Source organism: Mus musculus, chromosome 12 (genome assembly GCF_000001635.26).
Source record: "Mus musculus strain C57BL/6J chromosome 12, GRCm38.p6 C57BL/6J".
NCBI classification, from domain to species: Eukaryota; Metazoa; Chordata; class Mammalia; order Rodentia; family Muridae; genus Mus; species Mus musculus.
The window spans coordinates 21,984,959-22,003,932 of record NC_000078.6 but is presented as its reverse complement, the minus strand read 5'-3'; the positions used below and the strand labels follow the sequence as shown (position 1 = coordinate 22,003,932).

At 40.0% G+C, this 18,974-nt stretch overlaps 1 long non-coding RNA gene and 1 pseudogene across 2 annotated transcripts; both read left to right on the top strand.

The window, feature by feature from the left end:
• The window catches only part of Gm9282, a 76,678-nt pseudogene that overhangs the window by 26,963 nt on the left and 30,741 nt on the right, over positions 1–18,974 (top strand).
• On the top strand, positions 7,851–9,530 carry Gm40856. 2 transcript variants are annotated; one of them, XR_872548.2, is made up of 3 exons: positions 7,851–7,893; positions 8,093–8,153; positions 9,488–9,530. It is a non-coding gene; the product is annotated as a predicted gene, 40856 (long non-coding RNA). The 2 variants fall into 2 exon arrangements; XR_872549.1 differs by lacking the exon at positions 9,488–9,530 and adding an exon at positions 8,816–8,840.

Genomic DNA, 18,974 nt, shown 5'->3' with positions numbered 1-18,974 from the left:
CAGCTATAGCAGCTCTCTATTTTTGTTTCTGTCTCTGTTCTCTGCACATGCACACTCTCTATCATCTCTCCCCTCATGGCTCTCTTTCTCCTCCCTGTCTGTGTGCCTGTCTGCAGGTCCTCTTGTGTACTTCTATCCCTTCCCCAGGTTCTCACTCCTCTCCCTTCCCCCAGACAACCTCTTTTGTACTTTATCTGTTGCATGCTTTAATTTCTCAGACCTGCTGTGATGGGAGAGCTTGGATTTCTTGGTTGCAATTGTTCCTGGCTGTTACTCTCTATGTTGCTATGCTGGTGTGTAGCCATCTCTGTTTGGGTGATTATTGACCTAGGTACTGGCCTCTGGGTTTGTCTTTTTGGGTGGGAGTTTTGTTCCTGGGTTACTGTTTGATGCATGGATTTGAAGAGAGTGTTCACTGACAGTTTCCTATTCCTATTTGGTGGGTATGGTCAACAGGGGATGCTTTGTGATATTAATAGCTGGGAGAAGAGACAGGCAGGAACAGAAGATCTTAGTAATCCACAAGGAGACATAGTCAGGAGAGAGGTCAAGCAGCCCATGGTGTTTAATACAATGTTGGAACAACTGGGAAAATTGAATCTGGGATAAGAAATCAATCATGAAGTTGATCTATGGAAGCTTACCTTGTGTCCTTTCAGGCATGGAATGTGGTTGAACAGGGAGTATCTGCCCAAGTGGGGGCTGAGACACAGGGATCAGGCAGGAATGGATAGGCAGGTAGGGATTCTCTGTGGTATCTATAGGAGGCTTGCACAGGAGGAGAAGAAATTTCCACTGCTACTTTTTTCCAGTGTTAAGGGCAGCTGATATTAGGTTCTGCAGTAACAGATAGTGAGGTAGGTCTTTGGACAAAGTCTAGTCTACAGACAGGCATAGTTGTGGTTAACCAGGAGTTTCTGTCAATAATCAGGGTCTCAGGAACAGAGATGAGTTTGTAAATCCCAAACAGTTTGCTTTTTGAGAATGTACATTTGTACATTCCAGCAAAACCCATGACAAAATCCCCTTATCAACAGCCAGTTAAGGTACATCAGCAGGGTCAGCTACATAGAGATAACTAAGACCTCCTATAGAAAACAAAAACAGGGGTGGGTGGGTATGGGGGACTTTTGGTATAGCATTGGAAATGTAAATGAGCTAAATACCTAATTTAAAATGGAAAAAAAAAAGAAAACAAAAAGAGAAACTGCTTACCCATCATGGTTGTCAGATTTTTTTTTTGTCCCCCTTCCTTGGTTCCTGCAAATTATGCCAGACATACAATTTTTAAAATGTTACAATGCTGATTTCGATGCAAATTCCCCAATCTTGTTGTAACTACAATAAATACTCAAAACCTCTAGACTTGATCTCTCAGTTTGTACCTAATGGGAGTTTGACTGCTGAGAGTCCTTGTAACTGAGCTCATAAAAAAGACCTCCGTGTGTTTGCATTGCAATCGGCTCTGTGCTGGTCATTGCAGTTTCTGTGACTTAGGCATAAAATCTTGATGCTTTGAGTAGAACCCCAAGACCCTCAGGACTCCCATCGGAAGGGTTGAAAGACTGCTGTTAGGATGTGTCATTGCTGTTCTTTGTATCAGTGACCTGTCTGTCAGAAATGTGTCTCTGTACCTTGGTTCTTTGATTTTTCTTGAGTACTCATGGAGGGAGATGAACATAGTGAATGTGGAACTCCAGTGAAGTGGAAATGCTGGAGAGTCGTAGCTACAAAGGGCTAGGAAGATGTTCCAGACCCTGGAACAGGGGTTGTGTGCCCCTGGCCTTAATTTCTGGGAAGTTACAGCAGTCTTGGAACCGTGTTCCATGGCTCACAGCTGCCATCCTGTCTTCATTTTCTACTCTGTACAAGTGGTGGAATCTGCTGCTTAGCCTTCACCGCCCCCTTGTAGCCCTCTATTATGTGTGTGCCACTTTAGTATTCTCTTACTGAGAGAGGAAGTGAGACTGTTTCTATCCCAATTGATATAGTTACTCACCTTCCACCTTGGGTTAAATCCCTTTTATCAAGAGGACCTGTACCCATTAAATTGCCCCTGACAGAGAGCTCTTTATGACCGCATCCAGGGCAAAATCAGACTCTGCAAAACATGGTGGAAAGGACAAAGACCTCATTTTTCCCCCTTCTAAACAACCCTGTTCTCAGTCTATATGTGACTCTGTAGGTTTTAACTTGGAGCTGTCAGTATATGGGAGGTTGTTTTTCATCCCTTCCAGCAAAGTTAGCATATCTTCCTTAGACCAGAGTCTTATTTCCAGGTCTGTGGGGCAATCTGCTCCTCCATTCACCTACCAGCTGTTTGGCCACCTCTTTTGTCTCCCTGGCCTGGGAATCCAGGGTTAAGGACACCTCACCACAGGGCAGTGCAGCCTCCCTTCTCCCCATTCCACTTTATCCTTCCATGCTCTGAGCCAGGAGCCCTGCCCATTTTATCCTGGCTCAGACACTACTCCAACTCCCTGATGTGGTGGCAGGGGTCCTGTAATTGATATGGTTAGATCGTTGCTTTTGGAGTTTTACAACTTTCTCATTTATTATTGTCTCTGTGTCATAGTTGTTTTAACTCAACATTTCAGACTACAGTCATCTGAAGGAGCCTCAGTTGCAGGTGTGCCCTCATCAGAATGGCTGGTATTCTATGTCTCTGAGAGATAGTGTTGATAATTGATATAGGAAGACTCTTCCATGAAGGGTGGCAATATAGGGAAGCAAGTGGTCGTGGGTTGGATGAGAGAGCTAGGTGAGCATCTTAGCCTCCTGTGGCCATGTGAACTGGGTTCCCCAGAAAGGCAGCCCAGGGCTGAAAGTGATCAGAGGGCAACAAAAGAATGAGGCCAAGACAAACCTTTCTGTTCAAAGCCTCTGAAGTTTACTGAGAGTCCCACTTATAAAGAGGATAGGCCCATCTGCCAGCCCATTCTTTGTGCCTGGAGCCAGCCTATAGGCAATCTACAGGGCTTGTCTCCAGATAGTCTCCAGGATCTTTCAGCAGGAAGCAGAGTATTGGAAAAGAGCAAATAGAGCCATCAAGGTCAGAAGGCTCTACCCTAGGTGTACTGGCTGGTTTTATGTGTCAACTTGACACAGCTGGAGTTATCACAGAGAAAGGAGCTTCAGTTGAGGAAATGCCTCCATGAGATCCAACTGTAAGGCATTTTCTCCATTAGTGATCAATGGGGAAAGGCCCCTTGTGGGTGGGACCATCTCTGGACTGGTAGTCTTGGTTCTATAAGAGAGCAGGCTGAGCAAGCTAGGGGAGGCAAGCCAGTAATGAACATCCCTCCATGGCCTCTGCATCAGCTCCTGCTTTCTGACCTGCTTGAGTTCCAGTCCTGACTTCCTTGGTGATGAACCAGTATTGAAGTGTAAGGCGAATAAACCCTTTCCTCCCCAACTTGCTTCTTGGTCATGATGTTTGTTTAGGAATAGAAACCCTGACTAAGACACTAGGTAATCTCCTTCTTAGTGGCAGCAAGGTCAAAGTCTGGATCAGCCTGCTCCAAGGCTGAGGGAGGCTACAGAGCATGAGAGAGTGACCAAGCAAGAAAGCAAGGCAGGAAGTAGTGTTTGTCAAATATTTTTGCTTTCATTTTCTAGCTTCAGTTTCTAGTCTGAGCTCGCAGAAGGATGGGCTGTGATCTGACAGAACCGTGTAAAACAAACATTTATTACCTGAGATGCTTCTGCTCAGAGGAAACCATCACAGCAGCAGAGTTGCAAGGTAGAACAACAACAATAACAACAACAACAGCAACAACATCAACAACAGCAATTGTTTCAAAAGCTGATTTTGCTGCTGGACAGAATCTCTGGTCTCTTTTTAAGGAATATGGAAAATATCAGAAATTGAGATGGCAAAATCGTAGAAAGCTGTACATGGAGCTTCATCGGTTCTTCCCATAGGGTCTGGAAGGTTGGAGTGTTGACAGTAATGCAGCCACACGAAGTTGAGGTCATACTATTTCAGTGGAAAAGAGACTGAAAAACTTTAGGAAGAGGTCGTTTCTGTGATATTTTGGCCAAAAAAAAAAAAAAAAAAAAAAAAAAAAAAAAAAAAAAAAAAAAAAAACAGAAAACTTTTGTACTTGGCTCATGCCCTGAGATATTGAGTAGGTCAAACAAACAAACAAACAAAAAAATATTGCCTGATTTGTATATTTTTACGCGATTGATAAGTATTTGTTCAATCTTCCTATTTCTTTTTTTTTTTTCACCTCTGAGACAGAGTTTCTCTGTGTCTCCCTGGCTGTCCAGGAACTTACTTTGTAGATCAGGCTGTCCTCGAACTCAGAAATCCCCCTGGCTCTGCCTCCTGAGTGCTTGGATTAAAGTCGTGCTCCACCACGACCTGACTTCCCTTATTTCTTTATTCAATTTACATTCTAATTGTTACACCCATCCCATTCCACCTTCCATAGTCCCTCATCACTGACTCGCTTTTATTTCCCCAGGGAGGGTGGGAACCACTTGATTATCTCCCAACTATGGCATGTCAAGTCTCTGCAAGGTTAGACACATCCTTTCCAACTGATGTCAGACAAGGCAGCCCAGTTAGGGAAACAGTTTGCACAGACAGGAACAGCTTAAGGGACATGCCCCGCTCTGGATGTTGGGGACCCCATGAAGACTGAGCAGCATATCCACTACATATATGGTGGGGGCCTCCATCCCAGCCTGTCTGTACTCTTTGGTTGGTGGCTCTATCTCTGAGCGTCTCCTAGGTTCTGGGTTAGTTGACTCTGAGGGTCTTCTCATAGACTTCCTATTCCTTCAGAGGCCGTCAATTCTTTCCCCAACTCTTTTAAAATACTCCCTGAGCCCTGTCCAATATAGGCTGTGGGGCTCTGCATATGTTTCAGTCAGATGCTGGATGGATATTCTCAAAGGACAATGATGCTAAGCTACTATCTGCAAGTATAACAAATTATCCTCAGTAATGCCTGCCTTGGTGCTTGCCCATGGGATGGGTTATCAGTTGGGCAGGGTATAGTTTGGCCATTCCCTGAGTCTCTGTTTCAACTTTGTGCCTGCCTTACTTGCAGACAGAACAAATTTTGGGAGAAAAGGTTTTTGGTTTTTTTGGTGTACTGAACACTTCACTGGTGGTTCTGCCTGACTGCAAGATGTCACCTCTTCATGGTCCATAACTTGATGCTGTCTATCTCAGCTAAGATCACTTCCCTAGCTGCATTTGTGCCCTCCCATTCATAGTCTCAGGCACATTCTATAGATGTCCCCACACTAACCCCGCTCCCTCCCAGCACCTGCTAATTTCATTTCATTTTCCTGACTCTCAGGCCTTCCCTTGTCTCTTACGTATTCCTAAAACTCCCCTTCTTCTTTCTTAACTACTGTCCCATCCAGTTTCTCCCTTCCATCTGCCTCTTCTGTCTCTTTCATACCCCGTTCTGAGTGAGATTCAACCATGATCATTTGTGCCTTGTCTTGTTTAGTGTCTTTCGGTCTATGAAATGAACTGTGGATATCCTGTACTTATGGTTATTATTCACTTGTAAGTGAGTACATACATGCATGTCCTTTTGGGCCTGAGTTTCCTCATTCCAGTTATTAGTTTCTAATTGTACCCATTTCTCTGCAAAATTCATGATGTCCTTGTTTTTCATACCTGAGTAGCACTCCATTTTGTAAATGAAACATGGTTTTTGTGTCCACATTTCAGTTGAGGAACATCTGCATTCTTTCCTGTTTCTAACTTTTATAAATAAAGTGGCTGTGAACTTAGTGGAGCAAATGCCCTTGTGGGTATATACCTATGAAGGTACCCTGAGTGTAGTACTTCCTCCTGCTTGCTATGTTTTAAATTAATGGAAGGAGTATTCAACGTGTTTCCTCATCCCAGAATGGAACCTTAAACAAAACCTGCTGCAAATTGGTCCAAGCGAGGCAGGGTCCATTAATTTAGAAGCCAAACTTCACAGGATCATCCATATCATGTTGCTTCTATAAACTGAAAGATGAAAATAGCATAGTCATATATTCTTTCTCTATGGTTTCAGTTTAGCACCACTCCAGCCATCTTTTGACAGAGTCAGGATCCCAGGGAAGACTCTGTGAGAGTTCCTTGCATTTAAGTCGTGAGGTTGATGCTTGAGTTGCATTTTGTGACCACAGGTTGTGGAGAAAACTAACACATTGAGAAATCTGCCATGGAGAGATGCTTACAGGGAGATGAAGTACCCAAACTGAGAGATGTATGAGAAGTTACAGGAAGAGCACCATCTATGCCTTAAGCAATTGAAGTCCAATGTGTTTGAGACAAAGCTATAGGATTTGGTGTTTGCCCTGCTGTTTTTCTTGCCTTTGTCCAATCTTCTCTCCCTGTGTGCACATTCCTATTGATTGGAATGGGAAGGGGTATTCAGTGCCAGTTTATGTTGGAATGATATAACTTGCTGTTTGATTTTGCAACTTTGCTTTCTGATGTGGCTGTCAAGATATTGTCTTGAGTGTCAGCAGAGACTTTAGACATTTGAACAGTGCAGGAGCCTTTCTAGATTCATCTTGGTTAAGATGAAAGTGTATATACACTCAAAAATTTCCTTTTTCTTTCTTTCCTTTTTTTTTTTGTTTATCCTATAATTTAGATATTCATTATCACCCTGATCACTGTCCCTACTCTAGGTCCCTGCCCTCACAGATTCCCTCCTCCCAATCTCCTATGTTTCTTTTTTGAGTGGGGTTGGGGCCCCCTGTGTACCCCGTGGGCACATAGGTTGTAGTCTGTTTTTTAGGATGGCATATGCTCATGACATCAATACTGCCTGAGGCTTCAGAGTCATTGGATTCTGGGTATTGATATTTCCCTAAACTCTTGTGTTTGTTTTGAAATTTTTGAATAAATAGGAGTGTTTTGGCTGTGTGCATGAATATGAATATCATGTGTGCCTCATCATTAGTTTTGTTTGAAGGTGGACTCAGAACTCCTGTTCATAAAGCCATGGCTCACGTGAATGCTAGTATTGACCACTGTTATCTAGAAGACCAGCAAGAGCTGTCCATGACTGATTTATCATTCTCTCCTGCCTTATGTTGCTCTTTATGTTCAACACTTATATTACTAATATTTTCATCTGTCCATTGGTCCATTAAATGTGCCTTGATTGCCAGTAAAGATTTACTAATGTTGCAGTTTAAAGCGGTACACTTCCTGTTTCTGCTAGATGAGTACAGAAGTGCAGGGAATGTATACTTCTTTGAAGGAACTGTAGTAAACAACTGAGTTCTTCCTATCATTTTTGTCTCCCTGGTTGATTTTTGCAGTGGAGTAAGGATCTTAATATGTAACCTTTGCTGTCCTGGAATGTGTTACATAGAACAGACTAAGATCCAGGTCAATGATGTATACCTGCCCGTGACTCTGGGATTAAAGACATGAACAAATACACCCTGCTTGTCCATGATTTTTCTCGTTAGTGATTCTTCTTACAAATTCTGGGATATGTGCTCAGTACTGTTGATCTGTTTCACCCTACATCTCCCTCTCAATTGGAATTCCTCTCAAAAGACTTTACCCTATTTATTTAAAATGTTCATAAGCAACACAGGTGAACCTTCAACTCAATTTCCTTTAAAATGTTATGGTACTTAGATTATAACTTCTGTGTCAGGAAATCAGTGGAGGAAGCACCAGAATTGCATGAATATATGGTGAAGGAAGCATACGTTTACTTTACAGTGATGTCAGTACCATGTTTTGTGATGTACACATGTATGGGATATTTTAGGATGCAGTAACTTATGATGATGTGCATGTGAACTTCACTGGGGAAGAGTGGAATTTGCTGGATCCTTCCCAGAAGAGTCTCTACAAAGATGTGATGCTGGAGACCTACTGGAACCTCACTGTTATAGGTATGACTGTAAATTTTCTTTGCTTTTCAAAATAGTAGGAAAACATGTCTCTTGTTTAGTGATGGTGCTCTGTTATTACAACTGAGAACAAGGAAGACTGAGCTGAATAAATAGTGTCCAGTGATGTGAAAATTCACAGTACCTTGAATTTTGCCTATTTCCAATACTGGATCATTCATTTTTCTATACTGTCTTTTAGGCTACACTTGGGAAAACCATCATATTGAAAGACATTGTCAAAGTTCAAGAAGAAATGAAAGGTAATTTTCATGTGCAAGCTGATACGATTATGCCTCTAAGGAAAATTTACTATGATATGGAAGCTCTAAAGAAAAGCAGGAGTGTAAAATGTCAATACTTGAAGTGTAACTATAATTACAATATTTTTTTAAGATTTATTTATTTATTATATGTAAATATACTGTAGCTGTCCTCAGATACTCCAGAAGAGGGCATCAGATTTCGTTATGGATGAATGTGAGCCACCATGTGGTTGCTGGGATTTGAACTCAGGACCTTCGGAAGAGCAGTCTGTGCTCTTAAACACTGAGCCATCTCGCCAGCCCTAATAATACTATTCTTAAAAAGATATACTGCCTCGATGTAGTTATCTGATTTATCTATCAAAGCATTCCTCTTTTTTAAAAAAAGATGAGGAAACATTGCCTTAAGAGATACCTTTATTCAATTTGTAGCTCTATTAGAGCTATACTGATCTGACAATGTGTATAGACTTACAAGACTTAGATATTGCACATCGAATAGTGATAAATATATATCCAAAACCTTCCAATAAGCAAATAATCCCTGGGAAAGTTGGTGATACTCATATTCTTATAGTGAAATTGATCATTTGTTTAGGGTACAGTTTATGAGAGTCAAGATTGTTGTCATAGGAGAAACCTTAATTCATATATTACAGGTCTATGAGGAACAAAAAGTCAAACAGTGTGAATGCAATGTGGAAACCTTTCATCTGTTATTCTTCTTTTAATATATATATCATGTGTCACAATGGATAAAAGCCATGTGAGCATAGGGATATTGAAAGAAGCAAAGTACCGCATTCTATCCCAAAACTGTGAGAAAATTGTCAGATTCTATCTTTGGTAGACATTCTGAATATGATAAAAGTTTGCAATCAATTGGTTTTCTAATTTTACTGGGAACTTCCCTAAGCTCATACTGTAGAAAATCTTTATGGGTACTAGGAATTTGGAAATTCTTTTGTTTGTCCTGGTTCGCAGTCAAATGTGGTACAATTCACGCTACAGGAAAAATTACGAAACCAATTACTGTTATAAAGCTATGAGTTGTTCTATTTTCCTCATATAGATGAAATACATCATATAAAAATCCCATATAAAAAGGATGTTATAAATGTCAGCCATGTAATAACCATCACAGATATCTCGAAAGATGCAAAACAACCCATAATGAGGGAGAACCCCATGAACATATGAAGTGATAAAACCAGATGATCTGGTCCACCTTTATCAGTAGACTAATTTGTAAACTTTATTCATCTTGATGAAATGACTGAACAGGGAAATTAATGTAGTAAACATAACACATGTGCCAATTTTCATTGCAGGTATGTAAGTAATCATAGTGGAGAGAAACTCTATGAATGTAATGAACGTTCTAAAGCCTTTTCATGTCCCAGTCATCTCCAATATCATAAAAGAAGACAAATTGGAGAGAAGACACATGAACATAACCAATGTGGTAAAGCCTTTCCAACACCCAGTCATCTTCAATATCATGAAAGAACCCATACTGGAGAGAAACCTTATGAATGTCATCAATGTGGTCAAGGCTTTAAAAAATGCAATCATCTCCAACGTCATAAAAGAACACATACTGGAGAGAAACCCTATGAATGTAATCAGTGTGGTAAAGCCTTTCCAACACCCAGTCATCTTCAATATCATAAAAGAACACATACTGGAGAGAAACCCTATGAATGTAATCAGTGTGGTAAAGCCTTTGCAAGACCCAGTCATCTCCAATGTCATAAGAGAACACATACTGGAGTAAAACCCTATGAATGTAATCAATGTGGTAAAGCTTTTGCAAGTCACATTGGTCTCCAATATCATAAAAGAACACATACGGAGAGAAACCCTATGAATGTAATCAATGTGGTAAAGCCTTTGCAGGTCACAGTAATCTCCAATGTCATAAAAGAACACATACTGGAGAGAAACCTTATGAATGTAATCAATGTGGTAAAGTCTTTTCACAACACGGTCATCTCCAATGTCATAAAAGAACACATACTGGAGAGAAATCCTATGAATGTAATCAGTGTGGTAAAGCCTTTGCATGTCACAGTTATCTCCAATGTCATAAAAGAACACATACTGGAGAGAAACCCTATGAATGTAATCAATGTGGTAAAGTCTTTTCACATCACAGTAATCTCCAACATCATAAAAGAACACATACGGGAGAGAAACCCTATGGATGTAATCAATGCGGTAAAGCCTTTGCACAACTCAGTAGTTTCCAATGTCATAAAAGAACACATACTGGAGAGAAACCCTATGAATGTAATCATTGTGGTAAAGCCTTTGCACGTCACAGTTATCTCCAATGTCATAAAAGAACACATACTGGAGAGAAACCCTATGAATGTAATCAATGTGGTAAAGCCTTTGCACTACTCTCTACTTTCCAATGTCATAAAGGAACACATACTGGAGAGAAACTCTATGAATGTAATCAATGTGGTAAAGCCTTTGCACTACTCTCTACTTTCCAATGTCATAAAGGAACACATACCGGAGAGAAACCCTATGAATGTATTCAGTGTGGTAAAGCCTTTGCAAGACTCAGTCTTCTCCAATTTCATAAAAGAACACATACTGGAGAGAAACCCTATGAATGTATTCAGTGTGGTAAAGCCTTTGCAAGACCCAGTCTTCTCCAATTTCATAAAAGAACACATACTGGAGAGAAACCCTATGAATGTAATCAATGTGGTAAAGCCTTTGCAGGTCACAGTAATCTCCAACGTCATAAAAGAACACATACTGGAGAGAAACCCTATGAATGTAATCAATGTGGTAAAGTCTTTTCACAACACAGTCATCTCCAACATCATAAAAGAACACATACGTGAGAGAAACCCTATTAATGTAGTCAATGTGGTAAAGCCTTTGCACAACTCAGAAGTTTCCAACGTCATAAAAGAACACATACTGGAGAGAAACCCTAAGATTGTAATCAGTGTTGTAAAGCCTTTACATGTCACAGTTATCTCCAATGTCATAAAAGAACACATACTGGAGAGAAACCCTATGAATGTAATCAATGTGCTGAAGTCTTTTCACAACACAGTCATCTCCAATGTCATAAAAGAACACATACTTTTTCGATATAGCTGTCTCCTGTGAGGCTATTCCAGTGCTGAGCAAATACATAAGTGGATGCTCAGAGTCATCTATTGAATGGAACACAGGGCTCTCAATGGAGGAGCCTGAGAAAGTACCCAAGGAGCTGAAGGGGTCTGCAACCCTATAGGTGGAACAACAATATAAACTAACCAGTAACCCCCAGAGCTCATGTCTCTAGCTGCATATCTAGCAGAAAATGGCCTAGTCTGCCATCATTGGGCAGAGAATCCCTTGGCCTCGCAAACTTTCTAAGCCCCAGTACAGGGGAACTCCAAGGCCCAGAAGTGGGAGAGGGTAGGTAGGGGAGCAGTGTGGGGGGAGTGTATAGGGGAACTGTCGGGATAGCTTTTTAAATGTAAATGAAGAAAATATCTAATAAAAATTGAAATATAAAAAAACATACTGGAGAGAAATCTATGAATGTAATCAATGTGGTAAAGCCTTTTCACAATTCAGTAGTCTCCAATGTTATAAAAGTACATATACTGGAGGGAAACCCTATGAATGTAATCAATGTGGTAAAGCTTTTGCAGGTCACAGTCATCTCCAATATCATAAAAGAATCCATAATGGAGAGAATCCTTAGAAATGTAATCAATGTTATAAAAGCCTTTTCACAGTTATTGTCTCTATAATCATAAAAGAATCCATATTCGATAGAAACCTTATGAATGTCGTCAGTGTGCTAAAGCCTTTGTATATCCCACTCGTCTTCAAAACATAAAAGATTCCACACTGGAAAGAAACCTCATGAATGCAATCAATGTGGTAAACACTTTTTAAAACTCTATAGTCTCCATTATTTTCAAAGAACACATAAAAGACAGAAACCTTTGGAAGGTAATCGGTGTTGTAAAGCATTTGATGTCACGGTCATCTATGATGACTTAAAGATCACGTACAAGTGAGAACCCATGTGAATGTTATGAACGTAGTAAAGCCTTTGTATGTCATAGTTCTTTAGGCACACACAAGACAAACCACACTGCAGAGAAACCCCAATTTAAATGTTTGCTTTTCTGAGAGTTGGTTTGGTCATGAGATCTGTTCCTAGCCATTGAAAAGCTGAGGAAGAAACCCTCTGAGTATATTTAATATGGTAAAGCCTTTGCACAATTTTGTAGTCATTTTCATCATGGAAGATTTTGAATTGGGTAGAAACATTGTGAATCTATTTAGTATGGTGAAAACTTTTTCATTGAACTTCTTTTTTCGTATATTTTTCTTTTTATGAGAATATTCATGCTGGAGACAGATGCTATGAATATCAGCAGTGTGGTAAAGCTTTTAAGTTGTTGGGTCCACTGAGGTTCAACACAACTCACACTCCAGGACAATGCAAAGGATAAGAATTTATTGGGCTGGGTGGTGGTGGCGCACTCCTTTAATCCTAGCACTCTGGAGGTGGATGCAGGCAGATATCTGAGTTCAAGTCCCAACTAGTATAGAGTGCGTTCCAGGACAGCTAGGGCTGTCTTGGAAACATACTCAGAAGTTTGTCTTCAAAACCCCACCGCTCATACCCAACCTGAGACAGAAAGTTATATAGCTTTCAGACACAAAAGCCTCAAAGTCCTAGGCCAATTTACAGCTACGTTTTCTCCCAAATCAAAACTTGTTTTTATTGAATGAGTCAATAAATGGTGATTGCTAACTCCTTGTATTTGGTTGTTGTTGTTGCAGCTGTGGGTGGTGTTGGTGTTGCGCTGTGTGTGTGCTTTCCCTTCTTTTGTAGACAGTAAGAGATTATTTACTACCTGTGTTTTCATGTATATCCTTAACTTCCTCCGGTTAGATTCTACCTCTATCTCTTTGTGTTGGTCAGTATGTTTAGAGAGAGGTTGTTTAAATTTGAGTTTATCATGGACTATCTTAAATTTTTCCATTAACGGTGTAGTCATTTTTTTACATATTAAAATCCAGGCATATGTTGTTTCTGCGGCACATGTGTGCAAACCCTTCTGGCATCTACAGACTCCAAGAAGACATCTGTGATCTTAATAGATCTTCCTTTATGTTTTTCCTGGCTTTTTACCTTTGCAGCTTTTAGTATTCTTTGCTTGAACTATGTGTTTTGATTATTACACAAGGAAGAGACTTTATTTTTTGGTCCCTTCTGTTTGGTGTTTTGATGATTCTTGTGTTTTCTTTATGTTAGGAAGTTTTTCTTCTAGAATTTGGTTGTCAATACTTTCTGAGACTTTGAGCAAGGATTCTCCTTCCTCTCTTCCTAAGTATTCTTATGTTTAGTCCTTTTACAATGTCCTGGATTTCCATGATATATTATATCAGGAAGATTTAGACTTAACATTTTCATTGTCTGGTTTACCCATTCCTCCTATTGCTTATTCAATGATTGAGATTTTTCTTCCATGTCTGTGTTGTGTGGGTGAACCTTGCCTCTGTATTTCCTTTTTGCAGTCCTAAATTTTTATTTCCACTATTTCCTAAGTTTTAGTTTTCTTTTTTGCTTCTATTTCCACTTTTATGTATTGAATAGTTTTGTTTACTTCACCCGTTGGTTTGTTGTTTCTTGGCATTATTTTTAGGAATTTTGGCTTCCTCTATTTTCGGTTTGTGTTTTCCTGGTCTTCTTTGTGGAATTTATTGATTTCCTCTAATTTTTTTCTGTTTTCCTGGATTTCTCTAAGTGATTTGGTCATTTCCTCTTTAAGGAACTCCGTCATCTCCATACATTTGTTGGATTATTTAAGACCTTCTTTGACAATATAAATGAGCTCAGAGTCATTAGCCAGAGAGTGATAAATGCTGGTCCTTATTACATTATCAAGTACCAACATCATGGAATGGAATGGCGCTATCTAAGCTAAGTATTCACCTTAGATTTAACCCGATGTGTGAAATATCCCAAGGTTGTTCTTTCTCCTTACACTGGACAGGTAGCCAAGTGAGGCACTTTTTGATAGAGTTACTTTTTGTGAGACACCTGTTTTTATCACTAACCTTGGAGTCACCATTAAAAAAAAAAAAAAAAGACCTGATGGTGACAGGGTGACTGACTTTGTAATTTTCCAGCATGTATTTATTCATGTCTTGTGAATGAAGACAGACCAGATTGATAGATATGTAAATTGGGGACTTTAGCTTGGTCCAAGCAATATTGAATTTCTTACTTTGGAGATATGTCCCATGCACTTTCAGGGTTTGGTCAGCTCAGATGATTGTGACACAAGCCATTGGCTGTAGTTGTGTGTCATGTTACAGATCACAGCAACTGATATTGCACACAGGAGCCAGGTCAAAGAGTAATGTATTAATGCCATTTTTTTTTCTGCCAGGTAACTTCTCTCTCTCTCTCTCTCTCTCTCTCTCTCTCTCTCTCTCTCTCTCTCTCTCTCTCTCTCTCTCCCTCTCCCTCTCCCTCTCCCTCTCTCTCTCTCTCTCCATATATATATATATATATATATATATATATATATATATATATATGTGTGTGTATATATATATATATATGTATATATATATATTCAACTATATTTCATTTTTCCTTTTTAAATTATTTTTTTCATTTATTTATGTACATCCTGTTTGTGTCCCATTGTGGACAGAGAGACAAGGCAGTCCTCTGCTACATATGTGCCTGGGGCAATGAGCCAGTCCCTGGATGCTCCTTGGTTTTTGGCTGGGAGGTCTGAAGTGTCCAGGTTAGCTCACACTTTTGTTCTTCTTATCGGGTTGCCATCTTCTTCACCCCCTTAAGTGACCTGCCTTTATGTAATATTTCAACCTACAACAATGTATCGGTATATCGATCTACATGTTTCTATATCTTTCTATTCATCTATATATCTTCAATCTATACATCCTTACATCTATATATCACCTATTAATCTATATATCTACATATCTATATATCTATATGTATATATCTATACACCTATACATCTATATAGCTATTAATAAATATATATCATCTATACATCTATTATCTATAAATCTATATATAAAATCTATATATATAAATCTATCTATCTATCTATCTATCTATCTATCTATCTGTCTATCCATCCATCTATCTATAAGTCTGTCCATATGTTTAGCTTGATGAAGCCTTGTCTAAAAGGTCCGTTATTTTCTAGGTTTCAGATGTTCAGCCTGAGAGGAAACAGTATGAGTATTATTTGTCTAATACCAGATCCTCGACTCTGGACCCATATTTTAGATAATTTTGGGATTGTGATTACATCAGTCCTACCTCCTGTGATCAATCAGTAAACACATCTAATGCCTGCAGCTGACAAGAAGAAAGGTTGATGGCACTTCAGTTCCCAGCCTTGGTGTCTTTGGAAGAGACCATGAAGGAGAGAGAAGAAGAAGCAGGAAAAAGGTCCCATGGGTGGATGGATTGGGAGAGCATGGCCAGGAGGGCGAGCGTGAGAATATGAACAGCCTAGGCAGAATATGGCAAGTGAGCCGGGCATGGTGGCACTCGCCTTTAATTCTAGCACTTGGGAGGCAGAGGCAGGCGGATTTCTGAGTTCGAGGTCAGCCTAGTCTACAAAGTGAGTTCCAGGACAGCCAGGGCTATACAGAGAAACCCTGTCTCGAAAAAAAAAAAAAGAACATGGCAAGTGATATCTCACGGTTCTTAGTAAAGAAGTAGAGAAATTAGCATAGAGGAATGGTATCTGCCCCATGCTGGTGCTTTAATGCTTATAATTATTATTATTAATTATTATTATTTTATTATTTCATATTATTTCACATTATCATTTACTATATTATTATATCACATTTAATATTATTTCTTATTTTATTATTATTTCATATAATTATATATTATTTTATTATTTCATATAATTTCTTTTTATATCATATTATTTCTTGTTATTAATTTATCATCTCCTCTCTTCATCTTATTATTATTAACATTATTATTATTATTATTATTATTATTATTATTATTATTATTTCATACCTCTATAATTTATGTGGTGGTAAGAAATCCACAAATAATATTTACCACAACAAGTTGGCTGTAAAAACAGCTTGTGCCCAATGAGTGAAATGCAATTGAAAGTAAGATGTGTTTTTACACACTTGTAACCTCAGAACCCAACAGACAAAACAGAAACATGGCCAACAGTTATTTTCTTGGGATACAGGAAGAAAGTCCTCTGGGGTCTCTGATAATAAGGTCACACACATACATACACACATACCCCCACACAAACATGCACACACACACATACTACAAACATACATTAACACATATACACATACACCACAAACATACTACATACATACATTAACACATATACACACACACCACAAACATACTACATACATGTACCACACATACACCAAACACACACACATAACCATGCCCCCACAAAAGCACACACACACACACATATACCACATACTTACATTCACACACACATACACCACACATACACATGCACACACACAATGTACAGTAATACACATACACACACCACACATACCCCCACACAGTCACATACATACATTCACACACATACAAATGCACACATACACCACATACTTACTTTCACACACATACACCGAACAGCACATGCACACACATACCATATACATTCATTCACCCGCATACATACAAACACACCACACGTACCTCCCTTTTTGATTCTGCTTCATTTTGCTTAACAATGATTTCTAGTTCCTTCTGTTTCTGTACAAGTATCATGATTTCACTTTTCTTCCTGATTGCATGAAGTCATGTCATGTGTACTCTGTAATCAATTTGGTTAACAAGGGTAAACGCATAAAGCAGGGCCTGAGCTGAGGAATTTGCATTTTGGGTGTTCCACTTAGCCAAGAGTGACATGGAATGTCCCAGAGTCTCTTCTCCCTCAGTGAGCCCCTTGGAGCATGGCTCTTGGCCAAGGTTGTGGGGAAGGCAGGATGAGGAAATCAGTAGCTGACATTGTTTGTGTACCTACTTACCTGGTGATTTCTGCTGCAACCACCAGGTTGTTTGTCTGATGACCTTCCACAGGCTCCACCATCTGCCTGCACTTTGACCCCATGAGTGTTAAATGAGAACTCCTGGAACCTATTGAATCTGGGGGCTTTGAAGCTGTCCTGTGTGATAAGGAGTCTCGCCGGCGAGGACACACACACACACACAGGACACACATGGGTCCTTCTGCAGCATAGCTTTAATCCATCTCGAGAGAAAAATGATCAGCTTCTGGGGGAGGAGGCCCAGAACACAGGAAACTCGGTCCTTAAATAGACCACAAGAGCGGTTGGAGACGTTTTTCACCCTGACTGGTTGCTCACTATCAGCCCAGATGACGCCACGGGACAGGCAGGGCACAAGGAATGGAAAAATACCCTAGCACATGTGCAGACTACTTGTTTACCAGTTAGAACACCGGATATCAGCGCCATCTTGTAATGGTGATTGCAAGGGCGGCTCCTCACATCTCCCCCTTTTCTTTTATTTAAAAGGCAACAGGCCACCCAGTACTGAGAGTGGAGATAGAGGTCAAATCCCCAGTGTGCAAAAATAGGGGCATTACACAAAACCTTCTCCCAGGCTCATCACCCGGAGGGGTCTTGGTCCGCTCCCGTGTCGTTTTTTCGTGGGGGAAGGACACTTGGACACTCAACCTTCATACAAGATGACATGTCTCCCTAGAATAGGCTCATTTTATGCCACAGAGCCTTTCTACTGCAGTGCTTAGCCGTGCAACTCTCTCAGGCTGCTGAAGCACACTCACTATATCCCGTGCAATGAGACTAGCCTCGTGAGGTGCAAGAGCTGAGCGGCCAGCGACCTATTGCTTAAGTATAGGTAACCATATATCAGGGGAGGCACCGTGTTCTAATGCTGCAAGTGCTTCGGCTATCACCATCTTGTCCCTTTTTGTTTGGGCTTTAAGTTTACAGACCATCCAGAGCAAAAGCCACGCTCCACCGCATAGGATCATGGCAAACAAGCCTACCCCCACACACTCCTTAAAATAAGAAAATGCAGATGAAATCCAGGAGGAGAGGCCCTCTGTCAATGACAGGTCCACTCGCCTCGAGTTAATCCTTAGAACGGCCGCCCTCAAGGCCTCAAGGGTCTCATCGAATCCTTCAGACAAATTTTCTACAAGATACAAAGAAAGCTGCCTAGATAGATTAGCTGCATGAGTAAAGTTTTCATATTGAACACTGGTAATGCACAGAGCACCCAATTTTCTTTCACAGCCCAACTGGGCCAACTGGTATAGGACACCTATATGTTCCTCAACCAGATCAAGGCACTAATTCAAAATCATCAACCCTCCTTTCAACTGGGCACTAGCACCTGTCTCATTACTTAGAATCCATTGGTAATATGGCCAAATATTTTCTTTTTCTGTAGCATCTCCTTTATCATTCATTACAGCAAAAATGCAATGGAGGTGACAAAACAAAACCCTTTGCTATTTCGTTTCGAGGAAAAAATTTTTGATTGACAAGGTGAAAAAACTATAGGAAATGCAAGGTCCGGATGACACCAAGGCATGCTGTGTATAGCAGTAGCATTGTCAACAGGCCTTCGTGATCTTTTTGGAATAGTTGCATTTCCCTTTATCATAATCGTTGTGATGTTTATAGGTGAAGTTACATTATTTCCAACATCACTTGAGCCTGACTGTGCTCCTTGAGCAACTTGCGTTAAAGCATTAAATAACACTC